This window comes from Phyllobates terribilis, unplaced genomic scaffold, assembly GCF_046119375.1.
Source record: "Phyllobates terribilis strain yellow unplaced genomic scaffold, ASM4611937v1 Scaffold_1__5_contigs__length_1240528914, whole genome shotgun sequence".
Taxonomy (NCBI): Eukaryota; Metazoa; Chordata; class Amphibia; order Anura; family Dendrobatidae; genus Phyllobates; species Phyllobates terribilis.
In genome coordinates, this window is record NW_027362761.1 from 1,037,132,990 (window position 1) to 1,037,149,221 (window position 16,232).

Sequence of the window (16,232 nt, forward strand, 5' to 3'; positions counted from 1 at the left end):
TACAAACCTGGCATCTATTTTGGGGACTGTTTTGGGTGGAAGTGGCTGGAATAGGGTGAATAAAATGTCGCTCTGATAGTCTTCGGGACATCCTCTGACTCCATGACTGCCTTCTGTGCCATTGAGTCAAATAGAAGACACTCAACAATTTTCTCCTGGAACTGGAGGAAAGTGAGTGTTCCTTGAGACTTCTTGTAAAAGTTAAAGATGTTATAGGTAGAAATCTGGATGAGATAGATTGCTAACTTTTCATACCAGGCTATGGTCTTTTGCTTCACCAGATACGGTTGAAACCCCTGGTCCGACATGTCAACGCCTCCCATAAATTTATTATAGTCTGTTAGGCAAACTGGTTTTTGCTTGTCCCTGGTGGCGCCCCTGTCTCTGACCATCACAGTGGTGTCCAGATACATTGTGGTTAGCATGTAGATACCTTTCCTGTCATTTCTTTTCACTGCAAGAAGTTGGTCAGTTCACATTGGCCCCCTTCTTCAATGTCTGGACACCAGCTGCGACTGAAAACCTACTCATTTTTTTCTGATTGTCCCTCAGGCCCCTGTATTTGCAGCGTGGAGGGATTTATATATAGGGATACTGGTGTAATAATTATCAATGTACACGTGGTACCCTTGATGTAAAAATTGCATAATTAGCTCTCAGACAATTTTACCTAAGATGCCAATTGTCTGGGGGCAGTTTGGTTGGTTTATTTGGCAGTTTATTTGGTGCACATGTACCCTGTTGTGCTCTCACACATTTTATATAATTTGATACCGTATTTGGCTCGCTTGGGGTGATGAATTGGCGGAATGATCGACAGCCCTTGAAATTCATCAAGGACTCGTCAACTGCAACATTTTACTACTGGGTATAGGAATTTAAAAATGTATCTTTTAAGAGGGAAATTAAGGGTCTCAATTTGTTAAGGCGATCATAGTTGGGGTCATTTTTGGGGGGGGCTTGGGAATTATCACTTACTGTAAATGAAGGAATCTCATTGAGGCTTCATAATAGTCTCAGAACAAGACTGCTGCAAATACCGGGGTACTGTGTACAGATTTTGTAGCACAGTAGTAACCGAGAGTAGGTTTTTTTTGTTTTGTTTTTTACTAAACCCATGTTCAGGGTAATACCTGTCAGGGATATTTGTAGGGATCCATGAATGGGAATGAAAGTCAGTGGGTTTTTGGGAAATATATTGTCGGGCATATAAATTTGTTCGGAGGGCAATTAATTGTAGGATTTCAGGGGTAACAAAAATTTTGAAAAAAAATCAAGGGGTAAAATTAATTACATCAACTTTTATACCAGCGGCTACTAAAAAAGGGGCAATTTGTGGGGAAAGGAAATTGTGGGGATGCAACAGTGGAGGGCGGACTGCAGAACTTGGCCCTGCATCTGACGTTTCAGCAGTGACCAGCACAATCAACAGTCATGACATGCACGCTGCGAATTGGATATAATTGACTGATTTAATGAAAGGGGGTGTCCTCATAGCAGTGTGGAGTTCAATTAATGAGGTCATTCATTTTGTGAAGAAACAGGTGACAATTATGGCTCTTATTTAAAGGAGGGCAGCAAATGTTGTATCTGCTGTTTTTTGCTCTTGCTTAGTGAGTAAAAAGGGTCATTCCAGACATTGTACCGAAGGAGAAAGAACTTTGATCAAGAAGTTGACTGGAGAGGGAAAAACATATAAAGAAGTGCAGAAAATAATTGGCTGCTCATCTAAACAGATTTTCAATGCCTTAAAATGGCAAATAAAACACATGGTAGGAAAATAAGTATTACCTTCTCAATAGATCATAGAATCACATGAATGGCAAAGAAGCATCCAATGATCAGCTCTAGAGAGATCAAATAAGATCTTCAGTTACCTGTGAGTCCTGCAACCATCATCCTACATGAAGCCAAACTATTTGCAAGAAACCCTTGTAAAGTAGCATTGCTGAAAAAAAGACGCATAGAAAAGGCTATAGTTTGCCAAAGAACACATTAATTGGCCTAAAGAGAAGTGGTGCAACATTCTATGGACAGATGAGAGCAAGATTTTTCTTATTGGGTCTAAAGCCCGCAGACAACTTGTGAGACGACCCATAAAAACTGAATTGAAGACACAGTATACTGTGAAGACTGTAAAACATAGAGTTGCAAGCATAATGGTTTGGAGATGTTTGTCATACTATGGAGTTGGGCCCAGTTATCGCTTACCAGGTGCTATGGACCAGTTTGAATATATCAAAATACTTGAAGAGATCATGTTACCTTATTCAGAAAAAATGCCTTTGAAATGGGTGCTTCAGCAGGACAACAACCCCAAACACACTAGCAAGCGGGCAAAATATTGGTTCCAGACCAACAAGATTGACGTTATGAAATAGCCAGACCAATCCCCAGACCTCAATCCGATTGAGAATTTGTGGAGTGACATAAAAAATGCTTTTTTTGATACAAAACCTAAAAAAAAAATATTACTGTCAAATGTAGTTCAGTCAGGTTGGGCAGGAATATCGGTTCACAGGTGTCAGATGTTAGTTGACTGCATGCTACAGAGATGTAATCCATTTGTCAGAAATAAAGGTTATTCAACTAAATATTAATTCAGAGATTAAGAGAAAAGTCTGTGAACAAATTTCAGTTTATAATGTAAATATTCAGGTTTGTAAATGAAAATGCGGACACTATTTTTTGGAGTAGCCCATTTCTTTTTCTTCATTTTCAGTTTAAAAATTTATATTTTGTTCATATTTTCATTTGGAATTGAATGTGCAGTGCTCCCATTGCCTTTGTGTATATGGAAATAAATGCTTGTCACACACACAGGTGGTGCACGTGGTTCGTAGACCCACTATACCACAAGGCCGGGTTGCCTAGGAGGGGCGTAGCTAAGCTGCTACCTGGTGTTCACTGGAGCTCCTGAGATGGTGGAGTCCGGCTTGAGCTGCAGGTAGCTGCCAGGTACCACTCCTAGGCAGTCCCCTACTTCAGCTGCTGACTGAGAGGGGCTGGTGCGCTGCCACAGACTTTATTCAGAGTCATAAACAAGGCTGGATTCGGAGCCTGTTCAGACAGGTGCGGCTTCCAGGTTCGGGTACCGTCCGAGCGGCTTCAGGTTCAGGGTCTGCCAGTGTGGCTATAGAGTTCAGGTACAGCCGGAGCGGCTTCAGAATTCAGGTACCGCCGGAGCGGCTTCGGAGTTCAGGTACCACCGGAGCGGCTTCAGAGTTCAGGTACCGCCGGAGCGGCTTCAGAGATCAGGTACCGCCGGAGCGGCTTCAGAGTTCAGGTACCGCCAGAGCGGCTTCAGAGTTCAGGTACAGCCGGGGTGGCTACAGAGTTCAGGTACAGCCGGGACGGCTTCAGAGTTCAGGTACAGCCGGGGTGGCTTAAGCGTTCAGGTACCGCCGGGGCAGCTTCAGAGTTCAGGTACCGCCGGAGCGGAGTCTTGGAAGGATGTTCCGCCATGACGTTCTTGTCAGTTGGCCACTTGGGAACCGAAGATACCCTCTCTTGGTCCATCTCGAAACCGGTGTCCATGAAGATATGTCCAGGAGGCAGAGAGGTTTCCGGGAGAAGGTCACTGAAACAATCGCAAGAACTGTTTGGAGATATAGCCTCATCTTCTATTTTGGAGACAACAGCATACAACAAGTCAGTGACTAGCAGACCAGGTGGAGAAGAAGGCGACACAGGTGGCCGAACTGGACGTACAGGGACCAGACACCTCTCGTCACACGACTGTCCCCAATGAAGCACTTCACCGGATCTCCAATCAAGAATGGGCTCATTAGTTCTTAGCCACGGAATACCTAGGAGTAATAGATGAAATAGACCAGACAGCACATAAAATGTGATCTTCTCCATATGCAGTGCTCCTATCTGGAGCTCTACTTGCTCATTAACGACTTGAATGACTTCAGCTAGGGCTTTTCCTTCAACGGGTGATACCCTCAGCAGATTCTGGACGCTTCGGACAGGAATCTGATACCGATCCACCACAGCTCAAAGAAATTTACCGCCGAACCAGAGTCAAGATAAGCTGTTTAAATGATCCGGGTACCTCCACAAGATACGGATACGTTCATAGTCAGCGGTTAAGAAGTTTTACTCTCTCTTAGGAAAGCTTCACCTACGGACCCTAGGTTTTGGAGTTCTTCAAGCCTCTCAGGACAGCAATGAATTAAGTTTTCCACTCTACCGCAGCCGTAGCATGTCCCTTGACATGACAACATTCCAGCAGCCGCTTTACCAGCCTAACACAATCAACCTGCATGGGTTCAGCATAGACGTCTGTCTCTGGAGGCTGGGGAACAAGTGGTCTCTGGAAAGAGGGAGCCAAATGCGACTGTTTCCTCTCACGCGTTAGCTCTCTGGAACATGAGGTCCATCCGGATTGCCAGGGAAATCACTTTGTCAAGAGTAGTAGGGATTTCACAACCAGCCAATTCATCCTTGATCCTTCCGGCTAATCCCTCCCAGAACATGACTACCAACGCTTCGTCGTTCCAACCTGGTTCGGAAGACAGCGTGCTGTACCGGACGGCGTACTGGCTTACTGACAGATCTCCCTGACATAGTCTGAGAAGGAAAGATGCAGTAGAGGCTACACGACCAGGACCATCGAAGACCTTTCAGAAGGCGATCAAGAAGGCCTGAAGATCTATGGTCACATGGTCGCCTCTCCCACAAGGGGTTGAGCCATGCTAAGGACTCTCCTGCAAGATGGGACATCAGGAATCCCACTTTAGCCTGATCAGAGGGAAACTGGTGGGCCAATAGTTCATAGTGCAAGGTGCACTGGTTCAGGAATCCATGGCACTGCTTAGGGTCTCTGTTAAATTGTGATGGATCCGCTAAATGAAGACTAACTCCCGGAGCATAGGTGTTATGCACACGCCCGGACTGACTGGCGTGTGCGGGTGTTGTGGTTCCACTAGACCATGGACCGGAGAGTGCCTGGAGGGGCGTGACTAAGTATCTGGCCGATCCGACCAAGGTGGCACGACGGCATACGATGCCAGTGCACCAGGGAGAAACCGGGCAGAGGGACCAGGTGCTACTCCAGGTCAAACTCCGGACACGGGGGTTGACCCACACTGGAATTACTGGAACAGGCAGGTTAGGCTGGCACAGACTGGTGGATGTAAGCAAACATGGCAGGTATGCAGAGGGGTGGATACAGGCGAGTATGCAGGCAGGGAGGTACTGGCCGAAAGGACGGGCTGGAGCACAGAAAGGTTAAGACCCAGTACAGACTGGGTCACAGAACCGCAGATGCGGTAGACAATCACAGCAGAGAGGGAACGCCCAAAGCGGTGGGCAAGAACAGAGCAGAACGGGGCTGCAGGAGCAGCGAGCACAAGCAGGGCAGGACAGGACTGCCGGAGCAGCGGGCAGAAGCAGGGCAGGACAGGACTGCCGGAGCAGCGGGCAGAAGCAGGGCAGGACAGGACTGCCGGAGCAGCGGGCAGAAGCAGGGCAGGACAGGACTGCCGGAGCAGCGGGCAGAAGCAGGGCAGGACAGGACTGCCGGAGCAGCGGGCAGAAGCAGGGCAGGACAGGACTGCCGGAGCAGCGGGCAGAAGCAGGGCAGGACAGGACTGCCGGAGCAGTGAGCAAAAGGGTAAGAGCGGAGCAAGGCTGCCGGAGCAGTGAGCAAGGAGTAAGAGCAGGACGGACAGGGCTCTGTTCACACGGAACAGACAGGAAGGGAAAGGCAGAGCCAGATACCCACAGGGTACTTGCAGTTAAGTAGCGAGGGGACCACAAACTCACAAACGGGAGTACAGAGACAACAAGCAGGAGTTAGGTACGAGTTCAGACTCTGCAGAAAAAGGAAAGGAACGGACATAGAGGCAAAACAGGTAAAGGATAGGAGAGAGTTCAGACTGGAACTGAGTGTACGGAAGAGACCGACACTGCAGCGGGATACAGGAGCGGGTCTGGGAATACGGCCCCCAGAGAGGCAGGACGAACAGGCAAGGAGCGTGTTCAGACAGGACAGACAAGATACAGGAACGGATCTAGGTAATCGGCCCCTAGAAGGCGGGAGGAACAGGCTAGGAGCGTGTTCAGACAGGCCTGGAAATACAGCCTCCAGGAAAGGCAGCAGGCAAGAGTACACAGACAGGACTCAGTTCAGACACGGGAACTGATACCGCAAGGCAGGAGACATAGACAGGACTCAGTTCAGACACGGGAACAGATACTGCAAGACAGGAGAAATAGACAGGACTCAGTTCAGACAGGAACAGATACCGCAAGGCAGGGACACAAACAGGACTCTGTTCAGACGGGAACAGATACCGCAAGGCACAGACAGGCAGATCTAGGAATACGGCCCCTAGAAGGCGAAAGAACAGGCAAGAAGCGTGTTCACAAGAACAGACCACAGTTCAGACACAGAACTGGAAAACAGGCAGGAAAACAGGATAGGACCTGGCATGTCAGAGACAAAAAGCCGACTGACAGGACACAATGCTCAGGCGCCATCTTGAGGAAGAAGGTGGTATAAATACCCAAAGATGGACAGCAATAGGCTGAAGGTGCAACAGGGGCGTGTCCGCAGAAGGTACAAGAAACAGGAAGTTCAGCGGGCGTCGCCCTATGCAGCCAAAACAGACAAACAGACAGCAAGGAGGGAAGCCAGAGAGACATTCTGGACTGGAGATCAAGTGCGCGCTCTTGCACAGTGGGAGATGGACCACCATGCAAAGACACCGCCAGGTATGTTACAGTACCCCCCCCTTACGCCCCCTCTTCTTCAGGCCTGCCAGAATCTTCCGCAGGGAATTCGAGGACCAGTCGTTCACTTCAAGGAGATCACTTCCACTGTCCACAGGAAAAATTGATCTCATCTGGTTAGCTAGGATGCTACCTCCTATCCAGCCATCCTCAGCAACAGACGAAACGGGTGGAGTACCAGGAACAGCACACAAGGAAGTCTCTCTCCACATATTTTCAGGTGGCACCCCAGAGGGTACAGGAGACAACTGGAAGTCCTTCACCGGGTTGGAGGGGGACAGAGACTTGGGGGTAATCTCTGCTTCGAGGTACATCTTGTCAAACTCACAGGAAGAAATAGACGGGTTATCAGGTACATAATGAGGAAAAGTCACTGTCTCTTTGTTATCTGGTGGTACCCCGGAGAATTCAGGAAACAACTGGAGGTCCTCCGCCGGGTCAGAAGAGTGCAGAGGCTCAGAGAAAACATCTGCTTCAGAGTACACTAGGTCGGACTCACTGGAGGAAGCAGGCGAGGTATCGGGTACCGAGTATAGGAAAGTCTCTGTCCATTCACCACCAGGTGGCACCCCGAAGGGTTCTGGAGACAACTGGAGGTCCTCCGCCTGGTCAGAGGGGTGTAGAGACTCAAGGGTAACCTCTGCTTCAGAGTACACAAGGTCGGACTCACTGGACGAAGCAAGCGAGGTATCAGATCCAGGATATAGGAAAGTCTCTGTCCATTCACCACCAGGTGGCACCCCGAAGGGTTCTGGAGACAACTGGAGGTCCTCCGCCTGGTCGGAGGGGTGTAGAGACTCGGGAGTAACCTCTGCTTCGGAGTACACTAGGTTGGACTCACTGGACGAAGCGAGCGAGGCATCAGGTACAGAGTAAAGGAGAGTCTCTGTCCTTTCGCTACCAGGTAGCACCCCGAAGGGTTCTGGAGACAACTGGAGGTCCTCCGCCTGGTTGGAGGGGTGTAGAGACTCGGGAGTAACCTCTGCTTCGGAGTACACTAGGTTGGACTCACTGGACGAAGCGAGCGAGGTATCAGGTACAGAGTATAGGAGAGTCTCTGTCCTTTCGCTACCAGGTAGCACCCCGAAGGGTTCTGGAGACAACTGGAGGTCCTCCGCCTGGTCGGAGGGGTGTAGAGACTCGGGGGTAACTACCACTTTGGGGTACCGATTGTCAGGCTCACAGGACGAAGCGGACAAAGTATCGAGTACCGAGTGTAGAGAAGTCTCTCTCCATTTGTCATCGAGTGGTATCCCGGAGGATTCAGGAGGCAACAGGGGGTCCTCCGCCAGGTAGTAGAGGTGCACAGACTCAGAGGTAACCACAGCTTTGGAGCATCCTTGGACATGCACACCGGTTAAAGTGGGTGAAGCATCTGATGCCGGGTGCAGGAAGTTCTCCTGTGTGGAGTCTGGATGGGCAGAAGTCTCTTCGGGCAGGAGAACCGGAGCACTACCCACGCACATTACCCGTTGGGGCTTCTCCGGGATACAGGGAGATGAAGCTTCAGTAGGGACTTCAAGGTTGGGGTCAGGAGGTCTCAGGGAGGACAGACCCTGGCGTGACGGCTTGCCTCTACGTCTAGCACGTCTGGACTGCCTCTTGAGGTTGGGAGAAGTATTCCGGAAAGCGTAGTCACCCTGTGAGGATTCTGGGTGGGCAGTAGTCTCATTGGGCTGGAGGACTGTTGCGCTACCCACACACATTACCCATCGGGGTTGCTCCGGGATATTGGGAGGTGAAGCTTCAGCAGGAGCCTCCGGGTTAGGATCATCGAAGACCATTAGAAAGGCCACCAGGAAGGCCATTAGGTCCAGGAGGATCGGATCCTGTGTTTCATATAGGGGGTTGATCCATTCCAAGGCATCACCCGCCAGGTAAGACATAATGAATGCCACCTTAACCCGATCGGTGGGAAAACATAGAGGGTAGAACTTGAAGTGTAGCATGCATTGCTCCACAAATGCACGACTTTGTCTTGGATCCCCATAGTAACGTGGCGGATCCGCAGGAACGAGAGCAGATAGATCCATCTGGACGGGTGCGTAATTCGCCTGGAACTCAGCTGAGAAAAAAAAATAAATTTTATTTATTTTTAATGCATGTATTCGCTGGAAAACTTCTCAGAGAGCGAAGGCCGTGGGGCTCAACGGGAACCATGGCCTGAGCATGCTGTTATGCACATGCCCGGACTGACTGGCGTGTGCGGGTGTTGTGGTTCCACTAGACCATGGACCGGAGAGTGCCTGGAGGGGCGTGACTAAGTATCTGGCCGATCCGACCAAGGTGGCACGACGGCATACGACGCCAGTGCACCAGGGAGAAACCGGGCAGAGGGACCAGGTGCTACTCCAGGTCAAACTCCGGACACGGGGGTTGACCCACACTGGAATTACTGGAACAGGCAGGTTAGGCTGGCACAGACTGGTGGATGTAAGCAAACATGGCAGGTATGCAGAGGGGTGGATACAGGCGAGTATGCAGGCAGGGAGGTACTGGCCGAAAGGACGGGCTGGAGCACAGAAAGGTTAAGACCCAGTACAGACTGGGTCACAGAACCGCAGATGCGGTAGACAATCACAGCAGAGAGGGAACGCCCAAAGCGGTGGGCAAGAACAGAGCAGGACGGGGCTGCAGGAGCAGCGAGCACAAGCAGGGCAGGACAGGACTGCCGGAGCAGCGGGCAGAAGCAGGGCAGGACAGGACTGCCGGAGCAGCGGGCAGAAGCAGGGCAGGACAGGACTGCCGGAGCAGCGGGCAGAAGCAGGGCAGGACAGGACTGCCGGAGCAGCGGGCAGAAGCAGGGCAGGACAGGACTGCCGGAGCAGCGGGCAGAAGCAGGGCAGGACAGGACTGCCGGAGCAGCGGGCAGAAGCAGGGCAGGACAGGACTGCCGGAGCAGCGGGCAGAAGCAGGGCAGGACAGGACTGCCGGAGCAGTGAGCAAAAGGGTAAGAGCGGAGCAAGGCTGCCGGAGCAGTGAGCAAGGAGTAAGAGCAGGACGGACAGGGCTCTGTTCACACGGAACAGACAGGAAGGGAAAGGCAGAGCCAGATACCCACAGGGTACTTGCAGTTAAGTAGCGAGGGGACCACAAACTCACAAACGGGAGTACAGAGACAACAAGCAGGAGTTAGGTACGAGTTCAGACTCTGCAGAAAAAGGAAAGGAACGGACATAGAGGCAAAACAGGTAAAGGATAGGAGAGAGTTCAGACTGGAACTGAGTGTACGGAAGAGACCGACACTGCAGCGGGATACAGGAGCGGGTCTGGGAATACGGCCCCCAGAGAGGCAGGACGAACAGGCAAGGAGCGTGTTCAGACAGGACAGACAAGATACAGGAACGGATCTAGGTAATCGGCCCCTAGAAGGCGGGAGGAACAGGCTAGGAGCGTGTTCAGACAGGCCTGGAAATACAGCCTCCAGGAAAGGCAGCAGGCAAGAGTACACAGACAGGACTCAGTTCAGACACGGGAACTGATACCGCAAGGCAGGAGACATAGACAGGACTCAGTTCAGACACGGGAACAGATACTGCAAGACAGGAGAAATAGACAGGACTCAGTTCAGACAGGAACAGATACCGCAAGGCAGGGACACAAACAGGACTCTGTTCAGACGGGAACAGATACCGCAAGGCACAGACAGGCAGATCTAGGAATACGGCCCCTAGAAGGCGAAAGAACAGGCAAGAAGCGTGTTCACAAGAACAGACCACAGTTCAGACACAGAACTGGAAAACAGGCAGGAAAACAGGATAGGACCTGGCATGTCAGAGACAAAAAGCCGACTGACAGGACACAATGCTCAGGCGCCATCTTGAGGAAGAAGGTGGTATAAATACCCAAAGATGGACAGCAATAGGCTGAAGGTGCAACAGGGGCGTGTCCGCAGAAGGTACAAGAAACAGGAAGTTCAGCGGGCGTCGCCCTATGCAGCCAAAACAGACAAACAGACAGCAAGGAGGGAAGCCAGAGAGACATTCTGGACTGGAGATCAAGTGCGCGCTCTTGCACAGTGGGAGATGGACCACCATGCAAAGACGCCGCCAGGTATGTTACAATAGGTTGCAGGAAGAGAAGAATTGGTCGCAGTTGCTGAAATCTGCTGGCACTGTACTATGTTATTTACTGTTGGTGATTCAATAAAGTATTACCACACTGTATTACCCTCATCCTGTGTTGTCTGAGTAGTATTTTGCCCACGGGCAAGGAGTACGGGTTTTCAGTGGGATGAGCCCAGGTTTATGCGGTCTTTCTAAAGACAACCAGGCCAGCGGACAAGAGCACTCACTGACCCTCGGGTCTCCACACTTGGTGGCAGCGGTGGGATACTACTCAACCCAGCTGATCCAGGGGAGCTGCGGGGGACTGTTATTTGTAGACACCGTCCAAGGACTCCAGAACAATGGAGGCATATAGACAGACCTAGCAGACCATAGATGAGACATACACAGCAGGTTTCGGACACCACCATGTCCAACCGCACCAGCTCGTACTTGGAAAGAGGATCGGAGTGGGTGTACAGCTGCAACAGGAAACGACAACTACAGGAGCTGTGCCAGCTTCGACGGATCGAATACCACGCCATCCACACTCGGTCAGTTTTGATCCAAGTATTGGTCCGTTGGGATGCCCAAAACGTTATGGAGGACAACGAAAACTCTGATGAGGTAGACCCAGAGGAATTAAACTACTTGCCAGAGCAAGGATCCAGTGGCAGTCTGGAATCAACCCAGCCCCAAGCAGCCCGAATCCAGGAGTTGTTGGTCGCATTGGACCCAGAGCCTCAAGCATAAAAAGGGCATGTGCTATGGAATCGTTTTGAGAGTTCCAGTACCCCTACCGCCAGCGCCAGACACTACCCTACTATATGCAATACAATGAAGGCATCTTCAAACCAAAATATTTTGCTATCACTTGATTTTTCAAATGCGATGCAAATTTATTATGCTTGTGTAGCCTCCTATTTGCATGTGCCTATTTTGCTATATCTATCGTGGGCTCTGTATCACACCACAAAATAAATTTAGAAGGCATGCTGATAATTAAAGGGGGGGGTCCAGCACCTGACAATTGAAGACCTATCAATAAGATTGGTCTGTTAACCAGCATCGCCACTAAGAGCTGTTATCTGCTCTGGCAGCAGCCAGAGCTAAGTGATGGATGGAGAAGAATATAGCAGTCCTATACATTGCTCAGTGGCTGCTGCCAAGTACTGAACTTTATCTCACAGTCATTTGAATGGGAAATAAAGGGCAGTACTCTGCAACAGTCATTAAGCTGCTGTGTTCCATTCCATCCATTGCTTAGTTCCAGCTGCTGCCAGAGCAGTTTTCAGATGATTGGTGAGGATACTGTGAGTATGGCCCCCACCAATCTCACATTTATAGATCATCAGTTCTGATGTCCTAAACAACCCCTTTAGCAACAAATGTTTTTGATAGGTTAAGATGTTTATTAAATAAGAATATATTCCTACAATTTGTTCCTTCGCAATATTAAAAATGATGGCCCCAATTCATCAACACTAGCCAAACACATGCAGGAGGAAGGGAAAGGGAGAGTCAGCTCACCAGTGGAATTGAGTCAGGATACAGCTGGAGGACCCACATGGAAAGCCTGGAACTGGGCTTGAGAACCAAAATAGAAGTAGAAGTTCAGCCATGAGTAAGACTGTATAGGTCGAAACGCATTGGTTTTTCTTACCTGCTGGTGTGTACTGCCACTGTATGTGACTGCAGACTTGTGAATCCTCACATCATGCACACTGTCAGGATTCTCCAATGCCAAGAGAGACCTATTGTCTGATTGCAAGTATGCGATTAGCACACGTACGGTCACATATCGACTAGACTGTGTCTGACTTCACTCGATACACTTGCATCTAGTGAGGGCGCAGCCTTTGAAACTTGTTTGAAAATGCCAAAATGTGCAAAGTTTTTTCAACTTTTCAAAGTGTTTTATGCCATATTTCTGCCATAAATATTTTCATGCTTCAGGCCCATGATTTGTGGTTCTTTTTGCAAATTTTGATTATATTGTATAAGTACTAGTGATGAGCGAACGCGCTTGCCACTGCTCGGTACTAGCCCGAGCATCACAGTGCTCGACAAGCTCGGTGCTTGCCGAGTATTTCCAGGGTTGCTCGGGAGGGAACTCGGGTCCCCTCCCTGCATGTTTGGCGCTCTTTAGAGAGCCAATGAACATGCAGGGATTGCCTGCCATGCACTGTAATGCCGTAGCCATGTTGGTTGTGGGCATTACAGTGATTGGCTGGCCTCACAGTGTCATCAGGTGTATATCAGACCTGGCGCCGCCATGCTCGTCACAGTCACTCCGGATCAGACAGTGTAGGGAGAGCTGCTGCTGTGTCAGGGAGAGATTTGATCGTGTATTAGGTAGTGTAGGGATAAAAATCGTACATTCCACATATCCATCTTAACAAACAGTCCTTCTGAGGACTAATCCATCTGCAGAGATATCAGGCAGGGTGCATAGGCAGGGAGTGTATATATCAGACTGCAGTGCATATAGCACAAGAGGCTCCACTCCAATTCTGCCTTCTCCTGTTGTTAGATATTTCTATACAAAGGCCCAGGTCTCAGGGGCCAGGAATACTTTTTTTGGATCCTAATCCTCATTATTTGCTTAAAAAGCAATCCAGAGAACACCGTTTTTCTGCGCCATTTGGTTGTTTTGGGATAGGTGCTGCTGTGTCAGGGACAGATTTGCTTGTGTATTAGGTACTGTAGGGAGAAAAACCGTACATTACACATATCCATCTTAATATACAGTCCTTCTGAGGACTAATCCATCTGCAGAGATATCAGGCAGGCAGGGTGTATAGTCAGGCAGTGTATATAGCAGACTGAAGTGCATATAGCACAAGAGGCTCCATTCCAGTTCTGCCTGCTGCTGCTGTTAGATATTTCTAGAAATAGGCCCAGGTCTCAGGGACCAGGAATACTTTTATTTGGATCTTAATCCTCATTATTTGCTTAAAAAGCAATCCAGAGAACACCGTTTTCTGCACCATTTGCTTGTTTTGGGAAAGGTGCTGCTGCGTCAGGGACAGATTTGCTTGTGTGTTAGGTAGTGTAGGGAGAAAAAACGTACATTACACATATCCAACTTAACAAACAGTCCTTCTGAGGACTAATCCATCTGCAGAGATATCAGGCAGGCAGGGTGTATAGGCAGGCAGTGTATATAGCAGACTGCAGTGCATATAGCACAAGAGGCTCCATTCCAATTCTGCCTTCTGCTGCTGTTAGATATTTCTATACAAAGGCCCAGGTCTCAGGGGCCAGGAATACTTTTTTTTGGATCTTAGTCCTCATTATTTGCTTTAACAGCAATCCAGAGAACACCGTTTTTTCTGCGCCATTTGCTTGTTGGCACGTTGTCAGAAAATACTGCCATTTCTGGCCTCCATTAAAAATTTCCTTTAGTGTGTCATTGAAGCAATTCATCGCAGTTTGCTGTTGAAACTACTTACCTACAGGCCGGGTATTTAAAACTCTGTTTTCTCTATCACACGGATCACATATAAGTTCGCTCCAAACTCAGTCATTTGTAGTGAGCGTGGAATATAAGGTCCTCCATTTAAAATGGGCAAGGCACGTGGCAAGGGACGGGGAACTGGACATGATGGTAATGGTGCATGCTGAGGCCGAGGACAAGGCCGTGGGCAAGCCGAAATTGTGCCACAACAAACACCCACATCTTCTCGTCTGATCTTCCTGTCCCAATTTCTAGGGGACCGCAGCTCACCACTATTGAACCCAGAGCAGTGTCAAAAGGTTGTTGGTTGGATAGCGGATAATGCTTCCAGTCACTTAGCCACCACCACCACCACCCTGTCTTCCACACGGTCAAGTCTCAGTAGCAGTGAGTCTGGACCGCATATTCCACACCCTAATCCTCCTTCCCACCATGCCAAGTACCCAGAGACAACTGATCCCACACTTGGACACTCTGAAGAGCTGTTCACTTTTCCATTTATAGATTCGGGCCTCTCGCCCGGTCCACTTGAAGCGGGACAAGAGGAGATCGTGTGTAGCGATGCCCAAATATTTGAGCAGCCACGGTCACGGACAGGCGACGGTGGGAAAGTGTCACAAGAGGTGGACGATGATGAGACACAATTGCCAGAAAGTCAGGAGGAGGACCACGGTGCGGAAGTGGAAGACGATGTGGTGAATAATATAGTAACTGACCCAACCTGGCAGGAGGACATGCAGAGCGAGGACAGCAGCACACAGGGGGAGGGAGGCAGAGCACCCCAACAGGCAGGAAGAGGCAGTGTGGTGGCCGCAGACAGAAGGCAGGCAACCGTTCCCCGTAACACCAACACGAAGGAAGTTGCCAGTACAACTGTTAGGTCTTCCCGATTCTGGTTGTTTTTAAAAGATTCTGCCGATAAGCCCAAAAAGGCCATTTGCACCACCTGCCAGGCCAGCATCAGCAGGGGTGGCAAAACGACCAGCCTGACCACCAGCAGCATGATCAGGCACATGGCAGCAAAGCACCCGACTTTATGGGCTGAACCCCAGGGTCCAGAAACAGTGTCTGCGGGTGGCACCATTGCTTCTTCCGCTGTTGTGCATGCAAGCCAATCCCCTGTACATGGTGCATGCGAAGATCTCTCCTGCCCTGCACCTGTCGTTGCACACTCTAAAGTAGGAGCATCAGGAAGCACGTCCATGTCCTTGTCCCAGCGCAGCGTTCAGTTATCCACACCCCAGTCCTTGGAACGCAAGCGCAAATATGCAGCCAACGCCCCACAGGCCACACTACTAAATTCTCACATTTCACTACTGCTTGCGCTTGAAATGTTGCCTTTTAGACTCGTAAAGACGGAAGCATTCCGCAACCTGATGGCGGCGGCTGTCCCTCGGTACTCAGTCCCCAGCCGCCACTATTTCTCCCGGTGTGCCGTCCCCGCATTACCCAAGCACGTGTCCCAAAACATTAGCCGTGCTCTCAACAAAGCAGTTACTGGTAAAGTCCACCTAACCACGGACACGTGGACAAGTGCTTGTGGGCAGGGACCGTACATCTCGCTGACGGCACACTGGGTTAACATAGTGGAAGCCAGGACCCAGTCGGACCATGGGACGGAACACGTCCTCCCGACGCCAAGGATTGCGGGCCCTAGGTCAATCAGGGTTGCCCACACGGTCTACAACTCCTGCACCTCATCCTCCTCAGCCTCCTCCTCCTCTTCAGCCTCCATCTCCGAAATGACCACATCAGTCACAAGCTGGAAGCACTGCATCGGCCAAGCGGCACCAGGCTGTGCTGAATCTAATATGCTTAGGTGAAAAATCGCACAATGCTGAAGAGTTGTGGACAGCTCTGAAAGAGCAGGCAGATTGTGGCTCACACCGCTGAAGCTACAGCCAGGCATGGTCATGTGTGACAATGGCCGGAACCTAGTGGTGGCTCTGAGGTGAGGCGAGCTCACACACATACCATGCCTG